The sequence below is a fragment of the Triticum urartu genome, chromosome 3 (assembly GCF_003073215.2).
Source record: "Triticum urartu cultivar G1812 chromosome 3, Tu2.1, whole genome shotgun sequence".
NCBI classification, from domain to species: domain Eukaryota; kingdom Viridiplantae; phylum Streptophyta; class Magnoliopsida; order Poales; family Poaceae; genus Triticum; species Triticum urartu.
Genome location: NC_053024.1, coordinates 674,465,854 through 674,476,784, shown reverse-complemented (window position 1 = coordinate 674,476,784; position 10,931 = coordinate 674,465,854). Strand labels below are relative to the sequence as shown.

The following is a 10,931-nucleotide window of genomic DNA, read 5'->3' as shown; positions in this document are numbered from 1 at the left end:
TTCTGAGAACGTCACCAGAAATCCGTCACGTATTAACACATTTCTTGTAGTGGTTATTGGTGTGCTCTCGGCCGGCTCCAGACGAATAAGATTCTTCGGCCATAGCAGCACCCAACCCTTGCAGCTTCCAATCCGCGGCGGGGTCTCGTCGTCTGCTCCCACATGCTGTACTGGAGGAGGCAAATCCTCGTGCCCCGATTTCACACCGGACAAGCTAACCCTGAAGTGCCCAACGGGGATCGGCTGGTTGTGGAACGTGGGTTGCAAAGGGTCCATTATCATCCCCTTTCCCACGTCCACCTTCTGGCCTTTGATCAAGTAGAGTATGGTGCGCGGGGTTTCTTTCGCCTGCAAACACATATGTCTGTGGCGTAAAACATCCGAAAGGCAACAAAAATGGAATATTATATATATATATATATATATATATATATATGGCAGCATATCTCGTGAATCCGAGCTATTTGTGTGTCCGTGTATCCCTTTTCTTTTCACCCCCACGATCTTAATCGTACGAATTATCAGAGTTTGCGGTAATTTTACACTTACACGCCCGCCCTCTGACTAAAAGCAGCAACTTAATTTTGCAACAATACCCCAACTTCTGTATGCGTCGTGCGCCGCCGCCGCCGCCGAACTGCACATACGTCTGATCTGGATCGACTTGATCCTGACGTGCACCGGCACCCACCCGGCCGCCCCCATGCAGGTAGCATCCCAATCCTTTACGTGCTCCTCTACTCCCATGTTAACACTTAACACAAACCAGATAAGCACCAACAAGTGCCCCATGCTTGTACTTCCCCGATCTGATCCATCTCATGTATAACTGAAATATTCTGCTGCAGCGGCGACTAGACACGGACAAGTAGCAAGTACCCCTTGCAATCAGAGACACGTGGGCATCAAAACTTTGAGGTAAAACAACCGACAAATTCAGTCCTTGTGTATACATAGTGTATTTTGCAAGGCTAATTGTGTAGCTACATGTGCAGAAGTATGGATCCAATCAATAACATTCAAATGCATATGAGCCCCGGGGGATTTAGTACGCCCAAAAAGAACACAACCATACCTCTCTTTGTAAGTCAGTTTGCACTAACTGAAACTATGCATGCATTTGCCAAAAAAATACTGAACACATGAAATTACTTATTTCCGTTTATTCTTGACATTGCAGTCTTCTTCTTTTACGCCTGAATGTGATGAGCATTTGAAGCCTAAAGTGGGTATGACATTTGAAGGACTCGAGGCCGTGGAAAAGTTCTACAAGGCATATGCACATCAATCAGGTTTTGGCGTTCGTATCGGACAGCAGAAAAAGATTGAGAATAAGGTGGTCCGGACTAAGCGTTTCATGTGTAGTAGAGAAGGATTCAAGTTAAAAGATATTAAGGAGATTAATGACCCCTTGAGGAAAAGACGTAAGCAGACAGACACGCGATGCGGTTGTGATGCTCATATATTTGTTAGACTTTGTGGGGAGAACACCTACAAGATAGACTCATGGATTGAGCATCATGTTCATGGTCTTGTATCACCTGATAAGCGTCATTTGATCAGATCCAATCGTAGAGTTAGTGAGAGGGCAAAGAATACTTTATACACATGTCATAAGGCAAGCATTGGAACCTCCCAGGCATACAGGCTCCTGCAAGTTAGCGAGGGTGGAATTCCGAATGCTGGGTGCACAAAGAGGGACTTGCAAAATTACTATCGCGGACTCAGGTATAAAATCAGAGACGCAGATGCTCAAATGTTTGTGGCCCAATTAGCTAGAAAGCAGGAAGTGAATTCAACATTTTTCTATGATTTTGAGGTGAATGATGAGGGGAACCTGGTGCGTGTGTTCTGGGCGGATGCCACAAGCAGGAAGAACTATAGTCACTTTGGTGATGTGATATCCTTCGATTCTACATACACCACTAATCAGTACAACATGATATTTGCACCATTTACAGGGGTTAATCATCACTTACAAAGTGTCTTTTTTGGTGCTGGATTCTTATCAAATGAGAAGGATGAGTCATACATTTGGTTATTTCAGACCTTCCTAAAAGCAATGGGAGGGGTAGCACCTAGACTCATCATAACTGATGAAGCTGCTAGCATCAAGAATGGTATTGACAAAGTTCTTCCAGCCACTATGCATAGGTTATGCATGTGGCATATAATGGAAAAGGTGCCTGAAAAAGTTGGACCTTTGATTAGGGAAGATTCTGAATTTTGGCCGAGGTTGAACTCATGTGTTTGGGGTTCAGAAACTGCAAGTGAGTTTGAGTCACAATGGAATTCCATCATTACAGATTTTGGGTTGGAGGATAACGAGTGGTTAGCTAAGAGGTTTACCATTAGAGATACATGGATACCAGCCTACTTTATGGATATATCTCTTGCGGGCTTGCTCCGAACCACTTCAAGGTCAGAAAGTGTTCAACCGTTTCATTCATCGTAGGCTTGCTTTTGTTGAGTTCTGGCTTAGGTTCGACACAGCTTTAGAATGCCAACGTGAGGAAGAATTAATGGCAGACAACAGAAGCATGCATACCACCCCACAACTATTTACGCCATGGACAATGGAGAAACAAGGTAGTGAGGTATTCACATATGAGGTATTCGAGAAATTTCAGCTACAAGTTATTGCTGCTAGAGATCATTGTTGTGTTCAGGGTATTACACAAGGTGTGGGGTTAAAAACGGTGACCCTGAGAGGTCGATCTGGTAAGGTTAGGGAGGTCTCCTATGACACTACAACCATGATAGCAAATTGTCCGTGCAAGTTATTTGAGTCAATCGGTATTCCATGTCGACATATTATCCAAGTGTTGAGGATTGAGAACCAAAATGAACTTCCCAACTATTACATTATGAAAAGATGGCAGAAACGGTGCAAGAAGGTAAAAATAATAATGCATGACAACCAATTTCTTATTGTTATTCCAAAATCATATGACCTAACAACATATCTTTTCCTTATGCAGGGAGGAATGTTATGGATGAAAGGAACTACTAGAAGAAAAGCACCACAGATTTCACTAGATGCAGATCCACGAGAAAGAAGATTTCGACTGTACGTGATAAGATGGAAGAGTTGATTCAAAAGCAAAGCACTCAAATGAAGGCATGGACTCTAACATCAAGTGTGCTTGAGCATTGAGGCCGCCTTTAGACCAAATGGTCCCTGCAGCCACACAGAACACTAGGCAAGACGAATATGAGGCTTTTATTGGTTGTAATATTCCTACAGAAGTTGATATACATCCACCAACTGATGTTCGTACCGTGGGGAGATGCAAAAGAATAAAGAGTGGAAAGGAGATCAAGGAGGGTGATAGGAAAAGGAAGGACAAAGAAGCGAAGTTAAAGGTTGCACGCTTGTGCAAGACATGCAAGCAAATGGTGTTTCATGATAGTCGCAATTGTCCAAGCAAAACTATTCAAGGGAAAAGGAGCTTGATTGCGGAAGATGTGCAACCAAATGGTGCTTCCTGATATGAAAAATTGTCCAAGAAAATAATGGTTTAATCTATGTTATATTATTTGCAATTTGATATACTGAAGTCATATAATGGATCAGAATTTGTGTTATATCCAATTAAAGTTTAGTTGATTTCTGACAAGTTTTGATGCTTGTCAAATTGTTACAGAATATTGAACATATGTATCCACTTAATGTTTTTCTACCAAGTGAAGCATGATGACATTTCTGGTTTCTATGTAACTTGAGAGGCTGTATAGTGGCAGTACATGCATTTTTATTGCCCCTTCATATCCGTTAGATGGTTAAATATGAAGCTGAAGTTCAGGATTTCAAATGTTGACCATGCTTGCTGTTGCACCAATATTTTTCCTCAGACTAGCATCGTACAAGGACAAACAATGCAGTTTTGTAAATTTATTTGATCAACCAAGACCTAGGGCAAATGTTCAATAAACTTTTCATAGTGTCGCATCGCTTATATGTTTGATCTCAAAACTGAACAAACACATTGCAAGCCACTTCTCATAGTTCAGAAGCTTTACTGAACAGTATTTGCTTCAACCATGATAACTCAGAAAGTTTCAACACATAATGGATCTAGTCACTTCATGGGAACCTCTCATACTGACTTTTTGCTTATGGCATTGATCTCAAAACCGGACAATGCTGTTGCAGACCACTTCCTTTAAGTCAAAAGGTTACTGATCACTACATGTTTTGACCACATGAAGTCACCAATTTTTTCAATGCATAACTGAACTAGTCACAGAATTATTTCACAGTAGCAGCGAAGGGTTTTTTTTTCAAATGCCAGGCAAACTGACAGTAATTTCACTAATATGACCATGTGAGCAAGAATTGCACTAGTACAATCTGTTACTACAGCCTACAGCTTCAGGATATAAGCAAACTGACTCCATATAGGATACAAGCACTGCACTAGTACATCTTCGGCAGCCTACATCTCTACAGGCTACAGGCTATATAAGCAAAGCAATTAAGCATGGCATGCCATTAAGCATCACACTAATACATCTGCTACAGTCAACAAACAGCTTCCTACAGACGTCATGCTACAACATCGGGACTGTCGTGGTTGTAGGAGGCTATCCAGGGGGTGTTGGCACCGCATTTGGGACGAGTTGTCACCGTCGCGGAACCATCAATTCGCCATGGCTTCGTCGTTGAGACGGCCGCCGGATCTCCGTTGCTGTCGCTGGTCGCTGTTGTCGTCGCTTCTTGGTTGCCGTCGCCAAAGGACTTCATGGGGGCCGTCTAGCCCAAGGTTTCTATCGTATGAGGCCTTTGGGTTGGGATTTAGATTTTGGAGCGACGGCGTGCGGGATTTGGCTGCAGAGGATCAGAGGATTTGGGGCAGCACGAAACGACATGGGGACCTCGGTTGAGGATCGTGGAGGACGGACTTTCGGGAGTTTGCTGCAAAATAAATGGTTGTTAGGTCCAAAAGCGGGCGGCTAATTGTAAATGTTCCTGTTGCTGCACGGGAGGCGCATGATTTAGTGTTAATGGCTGAGATCACAGGGATACATGGATACACAATAAGCTCGGATTCACGAGATATGCTGCCTATATATATATATATATGTTTGTGCGACATGTAATTACCGTGATGGCGTCGAGCTTGGAAAAAGACGAAGGCCCACCGAGCGCGCCAAAGACTGAGGACGGGCTGCTATGAGCGGGAGCGGCTGCGAGAGGAGGCCCGGTTGCGTGGGCAAGTGATGGTGCGATGGTGTTGTTGTTCATGGAGTTGCTCCCGACGAAACTGGGCAACGGGAAATCATGTACCGTCTTGTCTGGATTTTCCTTCGTCCAGTTGATGACAACTGGAACCAAGTTAGTAGCGAAATCATTTCTGCAGGCAGTTACAACTGCATTGATTACCTGCTGTAGCAACTCATATTTGTCCTCGGCTGCTTTTTTCGCGTCCTCAGCTGCTTTTTTCTCGACAGCAAGCTTCACCTTCATGTCGATGTCCGCCTGACTAAACTTCTTTTTCTGCTTCTTGGCCTCCGGGCCCTCGTTGTAAAACACCTTCCACGTGGCGCCGTCTCCAGCGCCGTGCACACGACCATATTGCGGCCGCTGGCCCAAAGGGAGTCCCTTAAGTTCGTTCAAGGACCGGTTGAGAGGGGTGTCCCACTTGGGCCTCATCGGAGAAGTAGGGCTTTCGGCTGCAAGCTGGTGCTGCTTCTCTAGTAGTCTAATCAATTTTCTCATGATCTGGTCCGTGTAAAAAACCTTTTTCTCCTTGTCCCACTTGTAGCGGGCCCTGATGAAGTCACGCTCCAAGGGGTTGGTGAACTTCGTGAAGGGGTCTGGGAGACCCGCGGCTTCATGTTCCGCGTCCTCCTTATCCCATATGGGCCTTTTACCGAGGTAGCCACGGCTTCCGAGGCGATGCTTCCCCGTGTTCCTTTGCTGAAGTCTCTTGAATTTCGCAGCCTTAGCCTTGGCGTCCTCGGTAGCGCAAGTGTCCTTAAACTTTTCGAACTCCTCTTCCGTAAGTGTCGGATTTTCCTCCAGAATCTTGGACAGGGGTTCCTCAGCATCAATAGCTCGTTTCACCCTCCCTTTCCAGGAGGCCAAATCATTGTTGAACATGCCCATGGCGTGATTGTTAATCTTTTTCATCTTCGGATCATCCCACGGTTGTTCTATGTTATCATCCCGGTCGGGGAACTTGAATCTCTTGTGCAACTTCGTTAGGAGCAACTGCGTCAAATGTTCTTTACTCCTTAAGTCATCGTCGTTGATGCTCGCGCATTCCCGTAGGATGCATCCTACTTGGTTCCCATAGCACTTGCGAGGTTCTTCCGGCTCTAACGGCTCAAACTTGCCAGGTGCCATCTTTGTGATCACAAGTCGTCCAATCCCTAGTTTGTTAGGTTTTCGTATCCTCTGCTTCTTATGCTTCCTATTTTCGGTAGCGGCATCGGCGCCGGTACCTTCCCCGCCGGTATCTTCCCCGCCGGTACCTTCCCCACCGGTCTCGGCGCCGCCATCGGTGCCGGCGCCGTCGGTGTCGATGTCGGCGTCAGTACCATCATCGAGGCGGACCTGCAAACCTTGCTTAGCAGTCAAAAAGTCGAGGTAGTCTTGTTCACCCTGATAATCCATCTCGTATGCATCTTGGTCAGAAGGCCCAGTTTCTTCGTTGTTCGACATGTTTCCTATGATTAAGTGTCCTCATTTATTTCTAAAAGTATGAATAAATGAGAAATGACATAAAAAGAAATCTATGTGCCAGCACTCGATATGCCAACTATGTAGCACAAATCATGCCTTTATTCATGGGAAATTTCGGCATGATCTTTGCTAAAAAATGGACATATCGAGCGCCTGAAATTCACCGGAACGGAAATGAATCAACATTCCGGCGTAACATAGGCTACTCGAATCATTTACCAAAACACGACATGTCCAAAACATGACATATCCACATATCACATGTCCAGTTCAAATTTGCATATAAATTCAGCTAATTTTGAAACCTATCTAAATTCATAACTAAATAGATAACCTAATTAACATAACTAAAACCTAAGTAAATTAACCGAAGAACCCTAGCTAGCAGAGAGAGAGAGGGGGGTGGTTTACAAAGGGTGCAGGGGCGAGGAGGCAGGCCCGACGGCGGCCGAGGTTGGGAGGGGAGGAAGCAGAGGAGGGAGGCGAGGGCCGACGGGTCGGGGGCGAGCGCGCCGGGGTCGGGGGCGAGCGCCTGGGTCGGGGGCGAGCGCCGGGGCCGGGTCGGGCGCGGCGGTGCGACGGGGGGAAGAGAGTGGGGATTTGGGGGAAAAGAGGCGGGATGAAACAGGGAAAGTGAGAATTTTGGGTTAAGTGGACGTAGCAGTAGCGCGTTTAGACAAAACGCGCTACTACTATTAAAGGCAGCTATAGCGGTTTTATACGGAAACCGCTACTGCTACCTTGACTAGCTGTAGCTCTTTTTCAGTAAAGCGCTACTGCTATAACCAGTTTCCCTTTTTCTATTCCTTTATTTTTCTCACTTTTCTTTTTTTCCCGAGAGCAGTGAACGAAGGGAAGGCGATATATATTGCATCATTTGACGGTTAAATATGTATGCAAAATAGGAACATATATATTACATCATTGGACCCATGCATAATAATGGCTAAGTGTGTATACAAAATAGGAACATATATATATATATATATATATATATATATTACATCATTTGACCGATTCCTCAGCGCTGACGTTTTCGTTTTTGAGTCAGCTTCTTTCCCTTCTTATTCGTCGAAGAATAATTGAGCCCCTCATTGTGACTTTGCCTTTTCCATGGAGTACGATTTTTCTTAGGTAATGTAGTATTGATTCTTCTTTTGACGTACACTTCATCACCATCGTCATCTTCTCTCATTGGGTTGTCGTACTGATCATAGTCTTCCTCGTTGGCGACTCCATCCATTTCAATGATGTTCCTTTTGCCTCTCCTCATGACAACACGACTGGGATTGCATGGGTCGGTTATGAAGAAGCATTGCGGCACGTGCTTAGCGTGTACCCGTGGCTCGTTTTTTGCGATAGTGTTCACGGTAGCGCTCTTGGCGTCGGGTATAGTCATGGTAGTGAAAATCCGGTTTTCTCTTTCGACATTCTTAGCCCATCTGACACGGAACATCGTCATGTTGTGCAGTCAAGAGTAGTCAAGCTCCCAGATCTCCTCGACCCTTCCATAAAATCGTTCAGTTGCGCCGTTGTCGCTGCCGGTCATGCATTCCATCGTCACCCCTGAGTTCTGATGATCAATGTCCATATCTTTGGCCTCCGTGTAGAACGTGTATCCGTTGATATCATATGCCTGATAGGTTACGAGGTTGGCGAGGGGCCATGTGCTAAGGCGTATATGAGCAATCCATCCTTAGAGCCCTCCTCCGGGGGATTAGCAATAATATGCTCTTTGAACCAATGCAGGAAAGTGGAGTTGTGCTCTCTAGTAACTTCGGCGTCTCTCTTGCATACCCCCCGGTCACGATACTTTTTTGCGATAATTTCTTTGTGCAGTGCCACGAAAGGATCTACCTCGTCTAGATGTTGTAGCACTACCAAGTTTGCTCTGTCAAAGTCGCTGCGTCGATCTGAGTATGCCACGTGCAATTCCGTGCGACCGTTGCAGTGACCTTCTCCTTCAAGCCTCCCATCGTGCTTGTTAACGGGCAAACCAACACTAACACCAGGTGGCTGGTCTGCGCCATATAGAAAATTCTCACAGAAAGAGATGCACTCTTGTGTCAAGTAGCCCTGGACGATGCTTCCATCCGGACGGGACATGTTACGAATGAATCCTTTGATGATCCCATTCATCCTCTCAAACGGCATCATGTTGTGCAGGAATGACGGCCCCAGGTCTATTATGTCATCCACAATATGGACACACAGATGCACCATGACGTCAAAGAACGCGGGCGGGAAGTACATCTCAAGCTCATTCAGTATCACAACAATCTCTTCCTGTAGCCTTCGGAGCTGCTTCACACTGATCGACTTTCGAGAGATGACGTTGAAAAAGTTGCAGAGACCAATAAGTGTGTCACGGACGTGCTTGTCCATTATCCCTCTAAGGGCAACAGGTAGTATCTACGTCATCATCACATGACAGTCATGGGACTTCATCCCGCTGAACCTTTTCTTGTCCGTGTCTAGATATCTGCTTATCTTGCCACAGTAACCGGAACTAACTTTGACTCCGGTAAGGCACTTAAAGAATTGATGGATCACAGCCTAACTTAAGGTGAAGCAAGAAGGGGGGCAATAATCCTCTTTCTTTATTTTCTTGCCCTTCTTCTCCCGTGCCTCTGTCTCCGTCTTTGTCTCGTCTGACATTTTACGGGGCGGCATGTGTAGATCTTCCCTGATTTTCAAATCTTGCAAGTCTTTTCTTGCCTTTGGCCCATCCTTGGTCTTATCCAACATGTTCATCAGTGTTGCGAGCAATCTCTTAAGGACATTCTTACAGATATGCATTTGATCAAGGCAATGAGGTGTATCGAGTTTGTGCCAGTACTCCAAGTCCCAGAACACAGACCTCGTCTTCCATACCTTCAGCAGCGGCTCCGGCGCCTTTCTCATCATCTTTCCCGACGCGGGGCACTCCTTCCAGTTTTTCAACAGCTCGTCGATTTCGGCACCGCTCCGCTTACGTGGAGGTCCTCGATGCTTAGCGTGACCATTGAATAGATCTCCACTGTTTCTCCACGGGTCGTCCTGTTCGAGCCATCTTCGATGCCCCATGTACACGATTTTCCCAGACCCGCCATCTTTCCTTGACGTTATCTGCTGAGACGTCGTATCATCCATGCACCACGTGCATCCGCAATATCCATGGCACACCTGGCCTGCCACATATCCGTAACCGAGATAGTCTTGCACTGTCGTGATCAGCGCGGCTCTCATGTTGAAATACTCGCCTTTGCTGGCGTCCCATGTCTTGGCTGGTGTTTTCCATAACGTGTCTAACTCCTCTTGAAGTAGCCCCTGATACAAATTAATATTATTTCCTGGTTGTTTCGGCCCTTGAATAAGCATGCTCACGTGAATGTACTTCGATTTCATGCACAACCAGGGGGGAGGTTGTACATCCATACAAACACGGGCCATGTGCTATGGTTGGTGTTCTAATTGCCAAACGGATTCATGCCATCAGTACACGCACCGAGCACGATGTTCCTTGCATCACATCCAAAATACCGATAGAAGCTGTTCAACGCTCTCCACTGGCTTCCATCCTTGATGTGTCTCAGCTTCGGATCATCTCCATCGTCGGGCTTCTTCCTCTCCGCGTGCCAGCGCATTAGCTTTGCTTCCTTGGGATCTACAAAATACCTCTGGAGATGGGGAGTGATCGTTAAGTACCATACCACTTTCTGGGGACATTTCTTCCCAGCCTTCTTGTATCGAGAAGCATTGCACACCGGACAGCTTGTTTTTTTCGCGTGCTCCTTCCGATAAATTATGCAATCGTTGATGCATGCATGGTATCTAACGTGTGGCAGATCAAGAGGGCACACGATCTTCTTGGCCTCATCAACACTACTAGGACATAGATTACCCGCGGGAAGAACATCCTTTAGGTACTTGAGATGCTCATCGAGGCTAGTGTCGGTCCATTTGTTTTTAGCCTTCGTCTTCAGGAGTTGGAGCGTGAAACTCAAGCGGGTCACCTCAGGATTGCAACCATCATACAATGGAGTGTTTGAGTCTACCACTAGTTGCTCCAGCTTAGCCTCCTCTCTAGAAGCAGCTCTCTCAGTACTCGTCTCCTTGCGAAGCAATGCTTGAACATGAGGGTCCCGCACGATTGAACTTAGTACCGACGAACTCTGCTGCGTGGAGTCCATGTCGTTCTCTCCGCCGCCATGTCCGACCCCTTCTCCGCCGCCATGTCCGGCCTCTTCCCCGCCGCCAT

At 46.1% G+C, this 10,931-nt stretch overlaps 1 long non-coding RNA gene across 1 annotated transcript; it reads left to right on the top strand.

Moving 5' to 3' along the window:
- Positions 1-508: 508 nt before the first annotated feature.
- LOC125549064 lies at positions 509-1,259 on the top strand. Its single transcript, XR_007301235.1, has 4 exons — positions 509-709; positions 849-918; positions 996-1,083; positions 1,181-1,259. It is a non-coding gene; the product is annotated as an uncharacterized LOC125549064 (long non-coding RNA).
- Positions 1,260-10,931: the final 9,672 nt, after the last annotated feature.